This window comes from Triturus cristatus, chromosome 5_1 (genome assembly GCF_964204655.1).
Source record: "Triturus cristatus chromosome 5_1, aTriCri1.1, whole genome shotgun sequence".
Classification (NCBI taxonomy): domain Eukaryota; kingdom Metazoa; phylum Chordata; class Amphibia; order Caudata; family Salamandridae; genus Triturus; species Triturus cristatus.
The window spans coordinates 947,412,428-947,432,934 of NC_140587.1; the positions used below are offsets into that span (position 1 = coordinate 947,412,428).

Consider the following 20,507-nt stretch of genomic DNA (forward strand, 5'->3'; position numbering starts at 1 on the left):
ACTCCACCTGAAAAAATCGGCTGATATCTTATTCGCTTTTACCCCATCAGGTTTACACTTAATATCCATACGGCAATTCCATTGTACAGCTTTGAGCCTGTCTGTTGCGCTAGGAGAAGGTGGATCAGTACAATGCTTACAGATCTCCCTCCTGGCTAGGAGTATAAGATAGAACAAAAGGCCCCTCTGCCTTCTACTTAGCAGGCTAGAAGAGGCCATATCAACCCCCATTAGAACCAACACAAGACTTAACCTAATATTGACACCCAAGATATCCTTGACCACATTCTCAACCTCCTGCCAAAAACCCTTTATCCCATAACAGGTGAAAACAACATGTTGGTCGTCAGCTCTTAAAAGACCATACTTTCTACATCGGGTGGTCGGCTCCTGTGCAAACTTTGCAATTTTTTTAGGGGTCCAGTATAATCTGTTGATGGTTAAAAAAATGATTTTGCTTAAGGTTGGCTGGTTTAACCAAGGAATACAAATACTTCAAGGAGGTTTGCCACATAAGTTGAAGTTCGGTCTCCTGGATAGTTCCTTTCCGCACAGAATATGGAACCTTAATTTTCCTTTCACTGCTTCCACAAACATCAAGTACAACGTGGCAACCTCCTTACCTTTAGGTCTCACATCCTGTAGGTCCGACTCAAATTCTCAGGCATTCCCTAACTGCTGAATGGAGCTTGCAAACCAAGAAGACAGCTGCAGATATTTAAACCTTGATAGGGAGCCACCAGTCTTGGCACTTAAAACTTCCCAGGCTAATGCCCCCTGAACTGCTGACAATTCCCCCAAGGTGGGTATTGCAGCCCTCCTTAGTGGAATACTCAGCCCATCCCTCAAAAATGCTGCAGTATCCCGAGAGTCCCAAATAGGTGCAAAATCAGAATATTAGCCAATATCCAAAATCCTCCTTACCCTGAGCCATAAATGGAGGGCTACGTTTAGAACCTTTAGGTGCACATTTGGGAAACCTTTGGGGGACTGAACTTGTATAGGGACCCAGTGGATACTCTCTCCCTAACCTTCTCTGCCAGAAATTTCACCAAGTTACCCAAAAGCATCCTACAACTTTTGAACTGAAAAACAATGCAGTACAAATTCAGATCTGGCAATTGTAGGCCACCCTTTTTGAGCCTGCGCCTCAACCGTTTCCACGCTAGCCTAGCCCCCATTGGGACCTAAATAAACCTTGTTATTTACCCCAGGATCTTATCATTAACTGGTTTTGGAAATGTGAGAGGTATATAGTTGAAAAGATACTTCAATTTAGGGAGAATCATCATCTTAGTCAAGTTCACATGCCCATAGATTGTCAGGGGCAAGTTCTTACATCTTGTGAGTAAAACATCCACCTCCGCCACCCTCCCAAAGTATACTGCGTTATCGCCTCCAGAGGATTAACAATAAGGATGCCCAGATACGCAATCTATGCCTTAGATTCCCCCTTCAAGCTGGTACATCACCTCTGACTTAGAATGATTCCCTTGATAGCCCGATAGGGCCCCAAATTCCTCCACCAAGCATTCCTCCTCAGGGATAGTCTGAGCAAGATCTGATGTGTAGATTATCAAATCATCCGCATATAGCGCAATCTTATTACTAAAATGAGAGGAGCAGAAATGAGTGATCTGCATAACCTTTCAAAGTAGCTAGGCAAATGGCCTAATATAAATATCAAACAATTGCGGGGACAAGGGACAACCCTGTTGTGTGCCTCTAGAAATACAGAGAAAGCAAAAGACACACAGATGATGGACGGAATGCAGAACAAATCAAACATTCACCCCCAGTCAATAGATCTGGGTTAAATCCACAGTTCTTTTGCTCACCATGCCACCCCAGTTTAGACTCAGCCATATGCAAATCAGTCTTTACCCTGTGCCTCATGGGAACAGTCCAGCCCCGTACTGGCAAGCCAGGTCCTCCCTGGACTGGAAACAAGTATCCAGGGACACGTTTCGGGGCATCGCCCCTCATCAAGCTCCTCGTCAATGACCCATTTAACTAAATTCTGGCTGACGAATTTTCGTATAATATCTGTAGCATTGAAATAAAGCAAGGGCTGAAGCCTAACACTGCCAATACTTCCCACAAATAGGCCTAACAAACTCAGTCAAATACCTTGGCTGCATCTAATGTGACTACAGCCAAGGGAATCGATTAAACATCGCCTTTCATACCAGTCATGTCCCACCTTGTTCCCCATACTCAAACAGTCTCATACATCCAGTGTGCCATCACTCCCTGCACTTCATGTCCAACTTGATATTATAGTTTAGCTGCGCCTTCCCCAACTGTTCTAATGTCCCTCCTTATCCATCCCCACACTCTCTTTCTGAAGGGTTGCCTCCAAAGCCTCCACTTTTTGCTCCAATCTGGCCAATTCAGCTTTCCCACCTTATTAATAAAATGCACCTATCTTCGCAGGACTCCTCGAATAAAAGCTTTAAAGGCATCCCAAATTACACCTGGAGAAGCTGTGCCTGCATTATCGAGAAAAAAATCAGCAATAGCTCTTTTCAAAGTGGGCTCCACCCCCACATCAAGGAGGATAGTTTGTGTTAACGTCCACCCTGAATTTAGTTTTTTCCAAGGGCTTTGCAATGACATAGTGACAGCAGAATGATCCGAGATATGACTCAGAAGATGATTAACCTTTTTTATGTTTGTTGCTAAGTCTCTATCGGAAAAGAAATAATCCAGACTAGAGTAATGGCCATATGTTTTGCTGTGCAAAGTATAACCTCTCATCTGACACATTAGATGTTGACATACATCCATCAACCCTAAATCCTGGAGCATATTCCTCAGGGCCTCTCTTGTCCAGGGTGCTTGAACACAGTCTCTCTGGATTGATCTATCTATAATGAGGTATAATAGCATATTAAAATCACCCCCTAAGACCAGCAGGCCATGGACTCAACTAAATTCCATTCAGAATTCGCTATACACTGGGGATCATTCAAGTTTGAACCATAAAATCTTACACACACAAACTCAAATCCAGCATCTCTCATACCAGCCAGGGCCCACCCACCAGAGCTATTGCTTTTTGAACATGTAACCTCCACCCCATCACCCTTTCTTACCAGAATCACCACCCCCTTACAACACTATGCTTGGTCCAAAATTACATAGTTCTACACTTATCTGCAACTGGAAAGGAGTTCTCTAGTCTCACTTTAAATCAAATGGGTCTCCTGCAAAATAGTTATGTGAGCGAGACTTTCTTCAAGATACCGCATCACCAATCTCTGTTTACCGCGAATCCTAAGACCATTAACATTCTAAGTTAAAAAAAACGATATTCTTACCACCGCCCATCATCTTCAACCAGGTTCAAGTTCCTCTTCCAGTGGACTATCTGGGGCCCCTGAACATGAAAATAACTGCTTGGTTAAATCGAGGACATTTTATTCCTTCATACAACAAAATGTTCCATCATATTTTGCATAATTAGCTTTCCTTGACGCATTATTTATCCTACCCTGCTACATAATTTAGTTCTCCCCACCACTTAATTGCAGTGGCCCTAGTTATAGTTAGTTTCTGGAATCATCATCTATAGATCTGACAAATAAAACAAAGTGATTTATATAAGGGTACTAAGTATTTTTTATTATTTTAGTATCCTGTATGGAATAGTGAGAGCTGGCTAGACTATCAGAAAACCCCCTTTGTGGACTACAGTTATTGAAATAGGCCACTCGAGGAGCATGTGTTGGCTACCACTGCCCTACCCTCTCCAGGTGTTTCATCACTTCAAGATGCCAACTTACTTTTTTAATTTTTTGCTCTGAAAGGGGACAAATGCCTTTTCTCCACATTCCCTGTAAATGAAGCCTACACTGCGTGTCAGAGATACATTTGCTTTTGATGAAAGAGAGCCAGAACTGAATCTGCTGCTCTGGCAGTCTCTGTTTGTCCTCTCAAACATGGTAAACCGAATTCACTGCTCAGGAGTGTTGGGGCTGCTAATAGCTTTATTATCCTTACCGCAGAGCATTAATGTGGGGGTAATAATGATTAATTATAATTACTATATTTGAGTAGGAGGTAGGAATATTGTGGATCATAATAGGTAATTACCACCGGGTGGTAAGTACTGTAATTAAAATACCACCAAGCAGTAAACACTGCATTACTGGATTACTGCTGGATGTAAAATTACATGTAATTGCATTACTTCTGTAAGTCCGCATAATAGGAAAGATATTACCTGAAAATAATGGAATTTACTGTTCAAATTAGATCAGCCCTGAAATCACTCCAAAGTGGGTAAAAGTCATTATCATCTTCCACAACATGAATCATTAGACATTTGAACTAAGCATTAAGGACTTGTGTTATGAGGCTTGGTCCAGCAGGGGCCTCTCCACACAATTAACATACATTTATTAGCCCAGATTAAACTTTTTTACAGGGGCGGCAACTACTACCTGATTTATTTGTCATCATTGTAATACTGCTATGATCATTTTAATTTTGCACACAAAGTATTTCTTATGTAATGCTATTATCAATGATGTATCCATATAGGGGTGGGTTACAGTTATATTGCTCATTAATGCTAAATATTCTCAGTTTTTTATTTATTTTTAGCAAATCTTTAATATGACCTTATTCACAGTTTATAAATGGATTTATTGCATATACCCCTCATCAGTGTCAGCTGACATCTACACGGGGGGGTCACACATGCAAACAAAATGAAAATGTACAACCTACTTCACACATCCTCAGCCTTGGACTTTCTCTTCCGACTGCAGCGCAGGCACCAGCAAACTCACTTGTCCAATCCTGGCGGTGCTCACATGCAGCATGAGAGCAACACCCCGGTTGGTGGGAGTGGCCTCTCTTGACGCTCCGTAGCACACTGGAGGCCTGCACTTGCTCTCACCCAGCTGTCTTAAGACAGCTGGGTTGAGAGGTTTAAAGAGCGCATGTCTGGCTGGATGTTGCAAGACAGCCAGCCAAAGAGGCATGCACACTTTACGTAGTGAACAGGCAGCCCTCTGCCTATTACTTCTCCCTGGTGCCACTCAGCATACCACACCCCGTCCTTACACTTGTTTCAGGAAGGGATGATGAAAAACAAAATGATAATGGATTCATCTCTGGGGTTTTTGGGTACATTTAAGTGGGGTGACGTTCTTCTGCTAAAACCTGAGGAGCCACCCCTGCCCCTCATCTATTAATCATTGCATTATTCATATTAGGATTAAGGTACCTGATTCAGAAAGCTCTTGCTTGAAAACCCACTTGCTCTGCAAGCTGATCACAGAGGTTTGCATCTATATTTATATTAAATTTAATTTTTCTGGAATTTACAATGAATCAGAGGAGTACAGAAGTATTATCATGTACTTACATTCCCTTGAGTGAAAAATTACTAATGGGGAAATAATGTATATATTTGCGCTTGCACATGGTGGGCCTGATTCACAAAGGTAAACGTACACTTTTCTATTCACAGAAAAAGACTCCGCGCTCACAAAGATACTACTTGTAAATCACTTTGTGAATAGAAAACAATTGTAAACTTACAAAAAAAGTTTACGTTTACCTTTGTGAATCAGGCCCTTAGGTTTTTACTAGTTTATTCAATGGAGAAAGATGTTTTCATTGAATATGAGATTATTCAGGCCCCCATGCTGTCTCAGAAAGACTCTTTCGCCTGTCCTTCACAGTAGTTTAGCTGTCTTTTCAAGGTAGACATCTACCTGCAAATTGACATTAGAAATTCACAAATGTACAAGTTGATGGGGAATTACTGTAAAAGTAGCTCCCCTTTCTAACAGAATGGACACTCCCCACCACAGCCCCTCCATTAATGGAAGTTGGAAATACTCCAAATTGTCAACATGTTCCAGGAACACAACTCCACTCCTCCTGATTTATTAAACCCGAATGTTGAATTTGCTTTCACTATTTCTTCTCTTTGAGCATCTAACAAGAAATGTAGCATTGCACGTACCTTTGAGAATTGCATCCAGGACGTTAGGAGTTTTCACCTTTTCCAATTGTGTAATTTACCACAGCAGTTTTTGTTTGTGGAGGACGTGCCGACTGTTTTGTTTCATGATGAAGGTGCATGTCGAGATCTGTCTGGTTCCAGAGAGGTGTTCATGTGTTTTTTTGCTGCTGTGATCATTTTCTTTGTGGCTGAGGTTTAGGATTCAGTGAAGGTAACCTGCCAGGTGTTTAATGTGGGACGAATTTTTGTGGACGTAGGGGCATATCTATGAAAACATCATGCAGTGAGTAACCTTGTTGCGCTGCATGATAGAGAAAGAGCAGGAATGCGCTTTCTTTAACAAATGATGGCACTTTCCTGTCATTTCCTTGCGCTGGTACCCTTTTTGCTGCCTAGCGCCAACGCAATTACCCTTGCGCCGTGGTGCAAGGTTGCCTACATTGCAAACAGGATTGTTTTTGTGCACGAAGGTGCACCTTCCTTCACAAAAGCAATAATTTGAGGCATGTTCCTCTTTCTACGTGTGCTGCAGAATAACACAGAAAAATGAAGAAATGAGCAGAAATAAAGATATTTCTCCTCGCTACGCCTCACCTGGGAGGCACAGTATTTTGACATATTCCCATGTCTACCAACAATGGTACATTGTGGAAAGTTCCAAGATCCATTGGTAGATGCTTGGAAACATCCACGTTCCACTCATGGAACGCCTCCCTAGGGCAGAGTAATGCAAGGCAGCGATGTGCGCTGCATAGTGTTACTCTAGAGTTATAAAGACAATCAGGACAAAGTAAGGTGGCCGCATGTGGCTTGATAAATCCAACTGAAGAATTGTGTCGCTCTTGCGCGGCACAAGGGCAATGCAACTAATAAATATGGCCCTGAGTTTCTAGAATATTTGGCCTAATTTCAAACTCCAACAAGTTACATTTTAGTATAGATCTCTGTGAATAGAGTAGAAATATCTGTCTTAGAAGTGGCAACTTGAGGCAGCTTAAAAGTAAGCCGCCATCTTTTGTGGAGCACACATTTTCTAAACTTTTGGTGGATGTTTTACTTTACATCTGAACCTGATGAGTTACACTGCAGCACAATTTCAATGATCATGGGTGCTATTCTTTAACTGACAGCAAATCTTTAATGAAATTGTATTAGCAATGTAACTGATAATGTCTTATGTTATGCTATCTGTCAGGTGATCAGTGGTTTAATATTTGAAGTGAAATGTGGTTTAAACAAGAATGGCATGGATGATGTCATTGATGATGTCGTGAATGCCATTGATTGATATTTGTAGGAGTTAAAGTTTTGTGGTTCCAAATAAGCCCTTTCCCACTCATTAAGTGCCCTTCAACACAAAAAACTTATTTTTCCACTATTTTCTTTAAAACATACATCTCCTGATGATGTATATTGTGTTATAAACTTACCAGTCCATTATTATGGGTAATTAAAAGAATTTATCAGTTTGAAAAATATCTCATACATTCAGTAGTGCTAACTTTTAATGTTAGGAACCTTATAGAAGGGCTATGGGATGATTCTCTGACCTCAACTATTTAAGAGCCTTATTTAGAGAAGTGTAGTAACATATAATCCTCAGACAAAAACAGACGCAATGATTCACCTCCTAAGACTACCCCACCTGTGGAATAACCATCATCACGCTACGGCATCGCAGTATGTTTCCTCTGGTGAAGCATCCTCCAGTTGAGGATCAGATCTGGAGAGGGTTGGTAATGGAAAAGCCTCCAACCTGTGGGTGATGTAGTAAATCCTTCATGGGAATGATTTTCCGCCACAGAATTACCTCCACCAGTCTGCCCTATTAAAGGTAATTCTACTGGAAAATCCTCTAACGGATTTCTTCCAGAAATTGGGGCACTTTCTCTTACCACCTAGCTCAAAAGTAGGCAGTTAAGGTGAAGTCCTGTCCTACTCTCGAACTCTTTCCAAGACCAACCTGAATTGCAGCCAGCAAAGTACACAACTCACTATATTTAATTGTGCCTTTCATGAAAACAAATCCAGCAAAATCCTTTACAATACTTTGTACAAATTGTGTCATTAACTGATCTGCTGCCATTCACTTACAACCAGTTTTATTTAGCTTCTGAGCGACTACTTCTCCTTTTGGTTGCGGTTACAATCTTGGCTAAAAAAAACTTTACATTTGGCAGGTTTATAAACTCACTTTTCTTCTGAGCTGTAATTAAAATGAAATTGTCAATAACAAAATGCTAGTATTTAATTATGCGTCAATATTATTGTTATTTTATGTTGCTAGTAATAAGAATTGTCCATGGTGAAAGTCTATTCATCTCGTCTTCACCCTAGAGAATAGCAGGTGTAGAGTGATGCCAGGGCACCACCTGACCTGTTCCTTGGAACATCTGTAATTAAAATACACACAGATCAACTAAATGATGTAGCTGCCAAAATATTACACATCTAGTTATTGTGTAGGAAAATTGAAACAAATATAATATGACTCCAAAGTATTTAAAGAAAACACTCATATAAACCCAAACTGGCTTGTTTTTTTCTGAGAATGTAAATCAGTGTTGTACTATTGCAGTTGTCCATTTTTTACAGGCCATTGTGTAGATGGACAGACTGGCTCATCCCTGCCTGTGTCCCATGACAGCTGTCTGCTGAGCACAAGTATAGGGATCGATTTAGAGTTAGGCAGTAATTGAAAATCTTTCAATTAGAAGAGGCAGTGGTTAGTGCACTAATTACACATTTTCCACCTGGGAAAGGTACTGTGACAGAGTTACTGCCGCCATGAGTATAAAGCCACAGGGATAAGTCCACTAATAGACTCAGAAAAAAATACTACCTGAGAGACACCAAAATATATAGGATTTCCGATTACTCACCAGCTGCAAATCAGGGCCTAATGTTTTTCTTCCGACAACTGCAACAGCAAATGCATCGGTTTCACTCTGATCAAAGTTCCAATATTGCTATGATTACTGGGGGTGGGAGCTCAAAGGACTGAGTGTTGAGTGGTACTTTTACTAATATTTCACGCAATGGAGAGCAGCAAGCAAAGTTGCTATGCTGCGTTCTGTGAAAGGGAGAGCAGAAGTTCTCCATAGTTACAAAGATATAGAGAATTTCATCTCTCTCCTAGCTCTGGTGACCTATGTGCTGCCTAGCACCAATGCTGACACCCTTGCATCATAGTACAAGGAGGCCTGCATTATGGGCAGGATTGTTATTGTGCAGGAAAGGACACCTTCTTGCACAAAAACAAACCATAGAGGCCTTTTCCTCTTACTAAGAGTGGCAGAATGCAGCACACATGGAAAGAGGAAATAACAAGGAGAAATAAAGATATTTCTCCTCATTACGGCTCACTGAGGAAGGCGTACCATTTTGACGTACTTCTGGTTTTACAAAATTTTGTACATCTGGGTATGTGCCAAAATCAATGGGTGGATGCATGGGAGCGCCCATGCTCCTCACCCAGGGAATGTCCCACAAGTTGAAATATATAAAGTAATGCAGCGCAAGCAGCTGCATTGCAATACATTTCTTTACAAAGCCATGCAAGGTGGCGCAAATCGTCCATTGCTTTGCTTTGTAAAACTGAAGCCTTTGCGTTGTACTTGCGTTACTTTTTGCGTGACGCAAGGACAGAGCAGTGGCTTTATAAATCTGGGTCTCAGTGTTTAAGTGCATGATTGAAAGAAGAGGAATTTTCAAGTTTAAATACTCTTTTATTGAACTCCGACGCACGTGCAGGCCCACACGTTTAAACAATTCAAAATTACCACATTTTGGATTTGCCAATTGTGATGTAAACAGATTTAGTTGATCCAAATTTGTTAACATCAGAAAGCGTATCTCCTACAAGTTGCATGTGGGCCAGAACTATATAGCTCGTCATATACCAGACTGCTAATATAATATTGCTGCTCACTAGTGGGCTCATAAATAACTATAAAACTAGAATTGTGCATTTATAGATATTCCAAAGTTTAATTTCCAAATCACTTATCAAAAGTGAACCTATTCTCGCTGAATTTGATGACAAAAATGTTTCCCAGAATTGTATGAACTCTAATTTGGTGAGCATTGTGTACATTGTTCAAAAGTGAAGGGGAAGAAAAGAATAAGCAAATGTACATAACTGTCAGATCAGTTGTGAGTATTCTTCACACATTTCCCACTTTACAAGCGTGGTTTTCAATGATTGTTAAAAGTACAATAGCCTGTTTAGAAGAAATAACTTCAGAGCACCATTTTGTGCTGTGATAACGATAGTATATATATCTTTGTCACAGCTCAAAAAATCCTGTACACAATAATGGATTGAGGGCCTCAATTATGAAAACTGTTGCATCGCTGGTTGAAAACAGCGATGCAACATTTTTCATTGCGCCCTCCTTGCGACACCTTGGTTGTGCTGTATTTACAGTACAGCGCTCCGTGTCGCAAGGATTGACCAGATATGTCAGGAATCCTGACGTATCTGGTGGCGCTGTAATGATGCATTGTTGGAGTATGTTGCAAAACAGATACAATTCCAGCAATGTGTCATTACACATGGCTGAGTCCCCAGTAAAAGGGCCTGTGTCATTCCTTACGCCTGCTGTGAAGCAGGCCTAAGGATTTGACGCACTGAACTCATAGAAGTGGTGAAGTAAAATCTCATTGATTTCATGGCGCTACTTCTATGAGCCTTTTTTATGGGAGAACGCCCACCCTGCATACATTAGATCTGACGCAGGTATAATGTGACGCAGTGGTTCACAAAGTGACCCATTTGCCTAGATGCGTCACTTTGTGAATATAGTGCGGGTTGGCACATTTTTTATACCGCCGCAGCGTCATAAAAAGTGATGCAACAGCGACATAAGCTCTTCAAAAATAAGGACCTCAATGTTTACAATGAAACACTTACAGCTCATATTATTGATATTCAATAACACCGGTTTTCACTTATAATTGGTTATCATTTGTGCTAGTTCTAGCAAGTGAGAGGCAGTGAAAGGATAACATTTGGGAGATCTGGGTGGAGTTAAGGGATGACGGTAAAGTGATGAAGTTGAAAATAGGGAAAGAGTTTCTTCACATATTTGATAAATATGTTTGCCCACAGCTTATGTGTTATGATGTATCGTAATTTTTCTTAATTAGCCATTGGAACTGACCATTTAAACCAGTTTTTTTTGTTATTGGTTCATATTTTATCTCAACTTCATTTTACCTTTCTGCAAGGAGTTTTTTTGAAGTCACTATTTTATAACATTTATTTTTAGTGTGTTCATTTACATTTAAATGAAGTTAAAGCTTGTACACTGAACTACGTTATTCTTTTCTTACTTTTCACAGCCACAAACTCTTGAAGACTCAGATGTCCAGCCACTCTACGTCTTTTAGCATCTGGATCCTATGAGGTTAGTTGAAGGTATAAAAGGAACCTCAATAAAGCTATGTGTGTATCTGAAAATCATGCCAACATATCGTCTACTAGGTTACATCAGGTATGGTATGGTGGAAATAATAGCTAACAGGAAAAAACGTTAAGCATACTAGAAATAGTTCAGATTCATAATTTGGTTTGAGGTTAATTAAAGCTATAATTTGTAAGATATACATAATTGTTTGAAGAGATATATTTTAAGGTGTTTCCTCAAGGTGATAAACTGGGGAGGTTTCATTAATTCAGTGGGGGAGAGTATCATGATAAGGCCGGTGCCCTAGAAAATTATTGCTTCTGAGCTGTGTTTGATATGAACTTGGAGACTTCTAACAGTAGCAAGTCTTTGCTTCTTAGACCTCTCGAACTTCAAGAGATGCTGAGCAGGTCCTATAGATAAGATGGAACATTGCTGTAAATGAGTTTGTGGACCAAGAAATAGATTTTCAACCGATTTACAGCCAGTATTGGTAACCAAGTAAGTTGTGAAGAATAGGGGTGGAATCATTGCAATTGCTGACATTTTGAAAAACTCAATTTTAGACGTGAAATAGCTGTAGCAAAGACTTAGATCCTTTTTGGCATTTCCAAAGTCCAGTCTTTTGAAGATTAACAAATGTACAACTATTCTGAGATGGTCAGGTGAGAGATGAGGTGGAGGTATTTCTTTAAAATATATAGATGGATGTTAGTTGCTTTTGACAAGACTTTACTGTGAGGAACAAATTTGAGTGATGCTTCCAATGTGAACTCCAGTGATTTAGCAGAACGTGTGAGTGAGGGAGAGAAGCATACTAGATCCAGTTAATCCATAAAGGGTGGGTCAAATATTCTTATAGATACGAGCAGGAATTCAGTTTTCTGTGAATTTATGAAGAGAAAGCTCTTTATTATCCAGTTTTGCAGGTGTATGTGGCAATTTTGAAGGATGAAGTCTTCAAATATAGTTGGGTGTCATAAGCATGTCGATTCACTGCAATGACAGAGTTTTCCAGAACCAGAACTAGGGGCTCTATGCATAGATTAAATAAACAGCATGTTAGGAATGACCAATGTGGGACCACACATATCATTTCTTCATTCATTGGAGAGTTGTGATCTCCAATTTTTACTAAAGAGGGTCCACTGGTGAGGGAAGATAGGATCCATCTCAAATTCTTGCCACAAAACCAATGTGGTGCTCCAGTTTAGAGAGATGTTTGCCAGGATCCTTTGTGTCAAAGGCAGCAGAGAGATTTAGAAATACAAAAAATTATGTATCGCCTTTGTAACAATGAGATATATATCAATGAGTACTTTCAGAATTGCCATTTCCATGATGGAGCTGGCTTTAAATCCAAATTAATTATCACTCACTAATCTTTCCTTTGTGATGGCAAAGTTAAGTTGGTTGGCAACCATTTTTTCGATGATTTTACTCACACATTGAACGTTGGTATCTGGGTGGTGGTTTGCCACTTGCAAAGGCTCTAGACTGTCCTTTTATAAGAATATGTGCAATCTAGCTAATTTTCAGCATGCTTGGAAATATGCCTACATCAATAGAGATCGCAACAATGGTCTTGTACAATAGAAAAATTGTTGTTGATAGCTTTGGCTTGCTTGAGGTGTTGAAAGTACTGTGTGGGTTTGAGTTGATTGATAGTTTTTGCTATGTTGTCAAATAAAATAGGAGTAAATGAGTTCCCATTGCTAGAAAACATTTATTAGAAAACTAGGTTCATAAGAGTTCATATTAAAATTGCATCTATGTTGGTAGATTTTTCTGTTGCATTATTTCACTACAACACATAATTCATCTGATGGTGATATCTGGATTTTAATACACGTTAGAAATGAACTCCCTGATATTTATAATATAGTTCATGGGACAGGGGAAATAAATCAAATTAAATAAGAGAAATCCCACTTAACCTTCGTCTCTTTTTTTGTGGTCCCAATACATGTGTACTTTGTCCAAAATAGCATTATACCACACAGCAAATAAAAGACACATGAAGTGTATATAGCTTTAGATATTTTTATTGCAACTTGTGTAATTTAAAATGTATACATAAATTACATTTATTGTGTGCATTATACATCAGTACCTACATCCAAAATGCAAACTGTGTACATACATCTTTACTTCATTCAAAGTTCATTTGAATGCACAATTTATGGCCTATCCTTCAGCCTCAAAGAAAGTAGAGAATTTGAACCCTATCATTCACTCACTCTCATATACATATATACTCCATGTGCCCATTATAAACAACTCAAAATATGGAAGTGTCTAGACAACCTTCCAAAATCTTAAATGTAACCACAAAACTGAACTTGTGTGTGGGCTCTTCCTATTTCAGTGTCCTGAGATCAGTGTTTCCAAATGAATTGTAGAGAAGTTTTTAATACAACATAACATTGAGTATGTTCAATTTGGTAAGAACGCTATTTATTCATGAATGCATGTAAATGTGGCCTTTGAGATGGTAATTTTGTCTTCTATCCTTTGTTTTCTTTGTCTGATAATTATCTATTGTGTTGTTGGCTTTCTTTACTCATTTACACATAATTCTGGCATGACAGTGGTTTGTGACAACCATGGTTGGAACAGTTTCCATCTTTCTATTTTAGCTGTAAGGTGTTACTTGATCCTCTATTGCTTTCAAAGTTGTTTTGAATTGTGTTAAGTTTGTTTCATATTCTTCTGTTACCATATTGTGTTTTGTGAGGACAATGGGAACATGTTTACAAATGAGCATGAGTCTTCTCATGGAGTTGAGTTTTGCACAGTCGTGGTAGTGGTGGGTGTATATGTAGAAAGGAAAAGTGAAGTATAGCTACCCATCAACAGTTGGGGGCAGTAGGCATAAGACATGCTCTGAATTATTGAAGATAAAGACAGTGTTTTATCTTTTTTGTGTGTGGATAGCTTGGTGAGGTGGTGTTGATTGTGCAGTATAGTTAGGGCGATGATTGCAGTGAAATGTTTACAGTTGGGGTTCCCCCAATCCAGATTGAAGTTGCCAGTGCAGTTATTGTTCAAGGACAGCATTCAACTGTGTGGCATATGTTGTTAACTGGTCTAGAATATTAATGTAATTATTTGGTAGATGGTAAATAATTATCTGTAAATTATCACTAGATGAGAGGTTAGGTACCAGTTTGGGACCCCAAAATGTACTGTATGTTGAGGAGGATATAACTGAATTTGAGCACATACATTAATATGAGAGCATAGCCTCCTTCAACTTTGCCTCAGAAGGTCTAGACTTTAAAAGGGGTATTTATTTAGTCATGATTTTATGATGCAATTAGTGCCTTAACTTTGATCTGTAATAAAGCTAAAATGAAGTGCGTATTTGTGGACCTAGTAGGTCTACACGAAAGTCATTGATTTGGTATGTTATAAGTTGAGATGGACCTTTCACATGATATTAAGTAGTTGTGATTTGAGGTGTTTGAACTTTTGAGTGTGGTTTGTTCTTTAAGTTTTTGTTTCTGATGATGGGGTAATGGCTTGCTTTGAGGCACTTGTATTACTGGTGTGGACAACGTATTAGTAGGAGTCTTGTATCTAACAATCTGTCCCTAAGAGTTAGAAGTTGTCTCTCCCAAAAGGTATGAGGATGGTGCCTTATGAATTGAGTGCATTCAAAATATACTAGAATTCCTATAGGAAGCTGTGAGAGGCTGGCTCAGTATATGATGTACACTTATGTAAGTGCACACCTTACAGTGATCCAGGCAACCTTTATGGTGATTTTAGTGGTCTTAGACAGCCTTAGAAAGCTCTCTAAGTGGTAGTTGTGGAGAGCAGCCTTCAGGCTTAGTCCAGAAGGAGTGTAAAGCAGTTTGTTTTACCAGACCATAATCTTATAGGTATAGATTAAGTGAAAAAGAACAACACAGTGTATTTATAAAAATATGCATTTTTTTTAAGACACTCACTAACACATACAGATATCTCCTAGCCGGAGATATACACAATGCACACGATACTTTGAAATAGAAGCAGGTAAGTAGCACAGAATACAGTGGTCCCAAGGGGAGACCAAACCATATTCTTAAAATAGTGGTATTCGAATCCCGACTCGAGTCAAGACAATACTCAGAGGACATAGAAGTGCCGGGGACCCAAGGAAATACCCAAGTTGAGTATCTAGGAGCCCCACGGAGGTCGTGTGCAGTGTAGGAACACAACCATGTTCTCCGTACAATTCAACGTGTAAGTCGCTGTTGCAATTGTGAAGAAAGAGGACTTTTCCCGGTGGACCATGAGGAAACTCTGTGGAAGTCAAGAGGTTGGAGAGCCACCCCACCCGTGGATAACTTAGAAACCAAGATACCTGCAGCAGGGAAGCCGGCTGCATAGGTGTGAAGTTGCATCGGAAACAGCCACCGAATCCAATGGAGGACATCAGAAAGATGCCACTGCTGGAGAAGGTGAAAGTGTCACGTGGAACCCACAGGTGGATTCAAGGTGTGAAGAACCTGCAAGCAGAGGGGACAGAGTCTCAACTACTCAGGAGTGACCAGGAGACACAGAAGACGAATGCCCACCAATGTTGGGTGCTGCAGGAGAGCTGACGGTGACCTTGAAACTGCAGCTGTGTGGACCGGGCGATGCCATGGAAGACCAGGAGCTGTACACAAGCTGTCCCATGTCGGATGTTGAGAGTTGAGGGGTCGGTGTCCAGCGGGAGCACCAACAAGCCTTGGCAACTGCAACCAACATGGAAATTGAAAAAGGTGCAGTGTTGGGACCAGCAAGGTCCAGGAGACTCACCACAAGCAGGGAAGTAAGGGCAGGACCCGAGCAATCAGGGGGACCCCAAAGAATTCAAAGGTGACCCTCGACAAGACCCACAGGCCAGAGGCACAGCAGTCGCAAGAGGACCTCGAGCAGCTTACCAAAGAAGCAGGCCCATGGTGCACGCAATGCGGTGTGGTCAAAGATTCTGGTCAGTGGAGATGCTTGGTGTTGGGGCTACTTGGAGCCCAAAGATCTTCATGGAAGGAAGCCAATAGGCTTTTGCAACGGCAAGTCAACACAGTGTACAGGTGTTCAGTTCCTGTGGCTCTGATGAGGGATACTGGCCTCAAACTTGGTGAGACAACAGGGCAGGCCTCGAGGGATGTGGAGAAACTTTTGGAGTCAGTTGGAGCCCAGGATCAGCAGACTGGTCAGCTTAGTTGCGGTGCCTGCAGATGCAGGGAAGTGACTCCTTCCTACCAAGGGAGATTCCTTCTGGTGTCTTGGATGCCCACAGGCCTTGGAAGGTTTCCTGTATGGAGCACAGGCATGGACGTTGCAGCAGACAAGCAGGACAAAGATATCAGGAGCAGCATGAGTCTTCCCGGTTGCAGCCTTGAAGCCCGGAGCAAAATCCAGCGAAGTCCAGAGTGCCTAGACAGTCAAATTTGAAGTTGTGTCTGAATTGAATTGCGTACCTAGGGATCCACCCTCAGGTAAACCCTTAAGTACCCTAAGGAGAGGGTTGAACAGTGGGGAGGATACTCCCATGTCCTTTATCCAGTTTCACTCCAGAGCCGGAGCCAACAGCTCCCTTAGCTGGTCTGAACTGGACTATACAAGAAGGGCACCAAATGTGCCGTTAAAGCAGACTGGGTGGCGCTGGCAAGCACTCCCACCCGGCCCCAATGCACTAAACCATGTCTGAGAGAAGGTCACACTTCCCTGTGACAGGATACCTATTGTTCTGCCTTCCCCTGCTCAAGCTTGGCTCAGCAGCGGGAGGGCAGAATCATGTCTCTGGTCAGCAGTAGCCATGTTGTGCTGTCCGGGTCTAGAAGACTGGTAACGGGAGCAGTGCGGACCTAACAGAGGGCCTTTACAGTGCTTGGAATCATACCTCCCACACCCTTTGGGGTATGTTGCCAACATGTTTGATACCAAACAAGATAGAGTTCAGTGCAGCCAGTTTTGAGATGTTCATCGCGTAATGACGCAGCACCCCCCTATATGTGATATGACTGCCTGACTTACAACCTGGGAGACTGGCCTCTGAAGGCTTTAGGGCTGGCCTGCTCATACACTTAGAACCAAGCACTCTGCCTTCAGGATTGGAAAGGCCTGCTATAGGGGTGACTTATAAGTTTTAAGGGCAGTGACGCTAGATGTAGGGAAACCTATATCTTTCGTAATTGGTACTAGCACCAGCTTACACAGGCTGCAATGGCAGGCCTGTAGTTGCAAATTGAGTGGTCTCAATGGATGGTATAATGCATGCTTCAGCCCATGGGGGACACCTGTTGTACCTATGCCCTGGGTACCTTAGTACCATATACTAGAGACTGATAAGTGTACATCAGTGTCCAATCTGGGATGTATCTAAGTACTAACTATAACAATTTAGGGGAGAATTCAGAGAGACTAGGGTCCTGATTAGCAGGATCCCAGTCAGACTAGTCAGAAACAGCATAGCACCAAGCAAAAAGTGGGGGTAACCAGTAAAGCAGATCCTACTTTCCTACAGAAATCAGAAATGCTCTACTGTATGAGGAGTCTAGAGGGGCAGTAGGCTGATGTATATGAAGTATGGGGCGAAGATTGCAGCCTAGGAAGACACAGCAGAAGAATGGAATTAATGCAAACGTCTGATATCCCCTGTCCTCGTAGCAAAAAAGAGCTGTTATTTTGTAGCTCTGCGGGAATATGAATTATAAAAGAAGAGCATACAATATTCCTTAACTACGTACAGTTTCATTCAAAGCTGAACAATGCATCCGATTATCTTTTAAACTTGACCTTGCAGAGCTCATTGTTAATTAATTTGGTATACTATTGTTCACTGAGGGTATTTGTCAGCTAACAAGGTGGGCAGAATAGCACCATAAGGGCAGCCTTCTGCAAAGATCTGTGTGGTTGAGGATTTCTGGACACATTTTATAAAAGGTAAGGAGCTTTTTAGAGATTTTACAAGTAGATACTGCAAGCCGCATTGTGGGGCATTTTATCTGTGGATGCTGATCACAGAATGAGAACCAAAACGTGCAGAGAGCTTTCTATCAATGATCGTTTTACGAAAATGCCATGAAGGTTTTTAAGAGTTGCCTGTAACATTCGCAGAGATGAACATGGGACAGAAAGTGCCCCATGTCATCTTACAGCGCCAAGCTGAATTAAGATAACAAGTGTGAGATGAATCAGGCGCCTATTCTGTAGGCCCTCATTACTGCTGTTTGGAACAAAAATCTCGAGTGGTTTAGAAGATAGTAGTTGGTTTTGATTTTGTAATCAGCTGGAAGAAGGCTACAATAATCCTGTTATGTTATTTGCATATTTTGGGTTGCATCACCCAAGATGATCTAAACAGTGATGCATATGTGGGTGGCTGTTCTAGTAGACATAAGTCAATTTGTTTGTAAGATCCAATGATGTTCCTTCCAAATGACGGGTCGGACCCCACCTGTGATTTTTCTATCAAAATACATATGTTTATGTTATATAGACCCCAGTCCATCAGAAATATTTTTGAAAGGAATTTATTAATAGTTAAGTTGGCCTACTACATCAGAACGTACTTGAACTATTGTGTAGAATTACTTGCTTAATTATTTTCAGCAAAGAGCAATTGACCTGTTTTCCAATTTTTGCCAAAGATATATGCTCCTTTTCACATGGTTAAAGATTAATGAATAACAAGGATTTGTTTACTGTTGCCATTAAATGCTGAAGTTGCTCAGTGCAATACTAAGCGGTATGGTATGAGCAGGTTCTTTGAGAATTTGGCCTTGGTGGTCTCATTTACTGGAACTAAGTTTAAGATTCACAGAAAACTCCTTTTGTTTGAGAATCAAATTCAGACTATAATTCTGGATAGAGACTGAATAATCTCCCTTGAAGTTACACAATTGGCAGGGTCTTTTTTTTTTCTTTTCAACAGGTAAAGAAATGTTGTACCTCAAACAAGTGGGTTTAAATCTACAACAAATATATTTTTCATTAATCTTTTTTAGATCGGCTCGATATTTACGGTTTTGTGTGCTGTTTTTTTCATTTTTACACTTGCGTTGGTCCTTTTATTGGATATCTGACTGACGAGAGCAGAAACCAAGAGGACTGAATAGGGGTTATCTGTGCTTATAAATTACTCACTAAGACTGTCCCCCTGGATTTGACCAGGTCATCATTGCCCCTTCTCCCTCCTTCTGGAGAGCTCTTTTCATGTCAGAGAATGTAGTTTCTACCAGGGAAGGAAGGCTGGTTGAGGACCCTGACAGGGTTAACATTACAATCAGTCCACTTAGGGGAACAAGGGAAAAATATCAAATAGTGTGTTCAAACCATCAATGCGACTAAGGCCTCACCTCGTTACTCATGGGCTACAATAGATCAATAGAATAATTGTTTAAGCTGATTTTTTTTTTTAATGTGTTATTAGTTTTATTTTTGGGTGATCCTCTTATTTGTAGTGGAGTTAGAGTTGACACCATTTTGTCTTGAATGGGTTCAGACTTCACTCTTGTTCCTTTGTTATATTAGTACTGTTTTTGCTTCAACAAGTGTTTTGACCTTTAAGAAGCCCATTCCTCTTTTTTATTTGTATCTCTCTCTGAGCTTTCTCTTCATTTAATCTTGTTGGAGAACCAGAATTAAGTGTCATGCCCATGCAGTGTCTCCTCATGCCGTGGTATCAACAAAAAGACAAAACAGTCAAAACATTTTACTGTCTTTGGTTTGTTGTATAAGTTTGCTTTGAAATGCATGAATGCAAACTTTGGCATTAGCCATAATTCAATACTAGTTTGATTCCTTGTCCTGGATTTCCTGTTTCTCAAGACTTCTCCATCACCTACTTTATTTGAGAGGACAGCAGAGGCAGTGGTGTGGACCTTATAAACAAAAACTTGCATCATCCACCTTCCAATGCTTGGTGGTTGAGCTGCCCTGCCCCACTCACCACCCCCCTCAAAACCTCTACAGATCAGCATGAATCATATCCACACCAAGAAGGCAGAAGTGCAGTATATGGTTCTGGGAATAAGGGGGCATAGTGAGGGGTGGAGTTGAATCTAAAGGTTAAAGTGGCTACTGAAGATACTACTGCTTTGTAGAACCTGGTGGCCACGTGGAACTTT

At 40.8% G+C, this 20,507-nt stretch overlaps 1 protein-coding gene across 1 annotated transcript in view; it reads left to right on the top strand.

Annotated features, from left to right (window-relative positions):
* Positions 1-20,507, top strand: part of TMEM200C (transmembrane protein 200C) — a 278,958-nt gene that overhangs the window by 198,360 nt on the left and 60,091 nt on the right. The window contains exon 2 of the mRNA XM_085606005.1: positions 11,333-11,397. The gene's annotated coding sequence lies outside the window, so the exon portion shown is untranslated. The remainder of the gene's footprint in view (positions 1-11,332; positions 11,398-20,507) is intronic.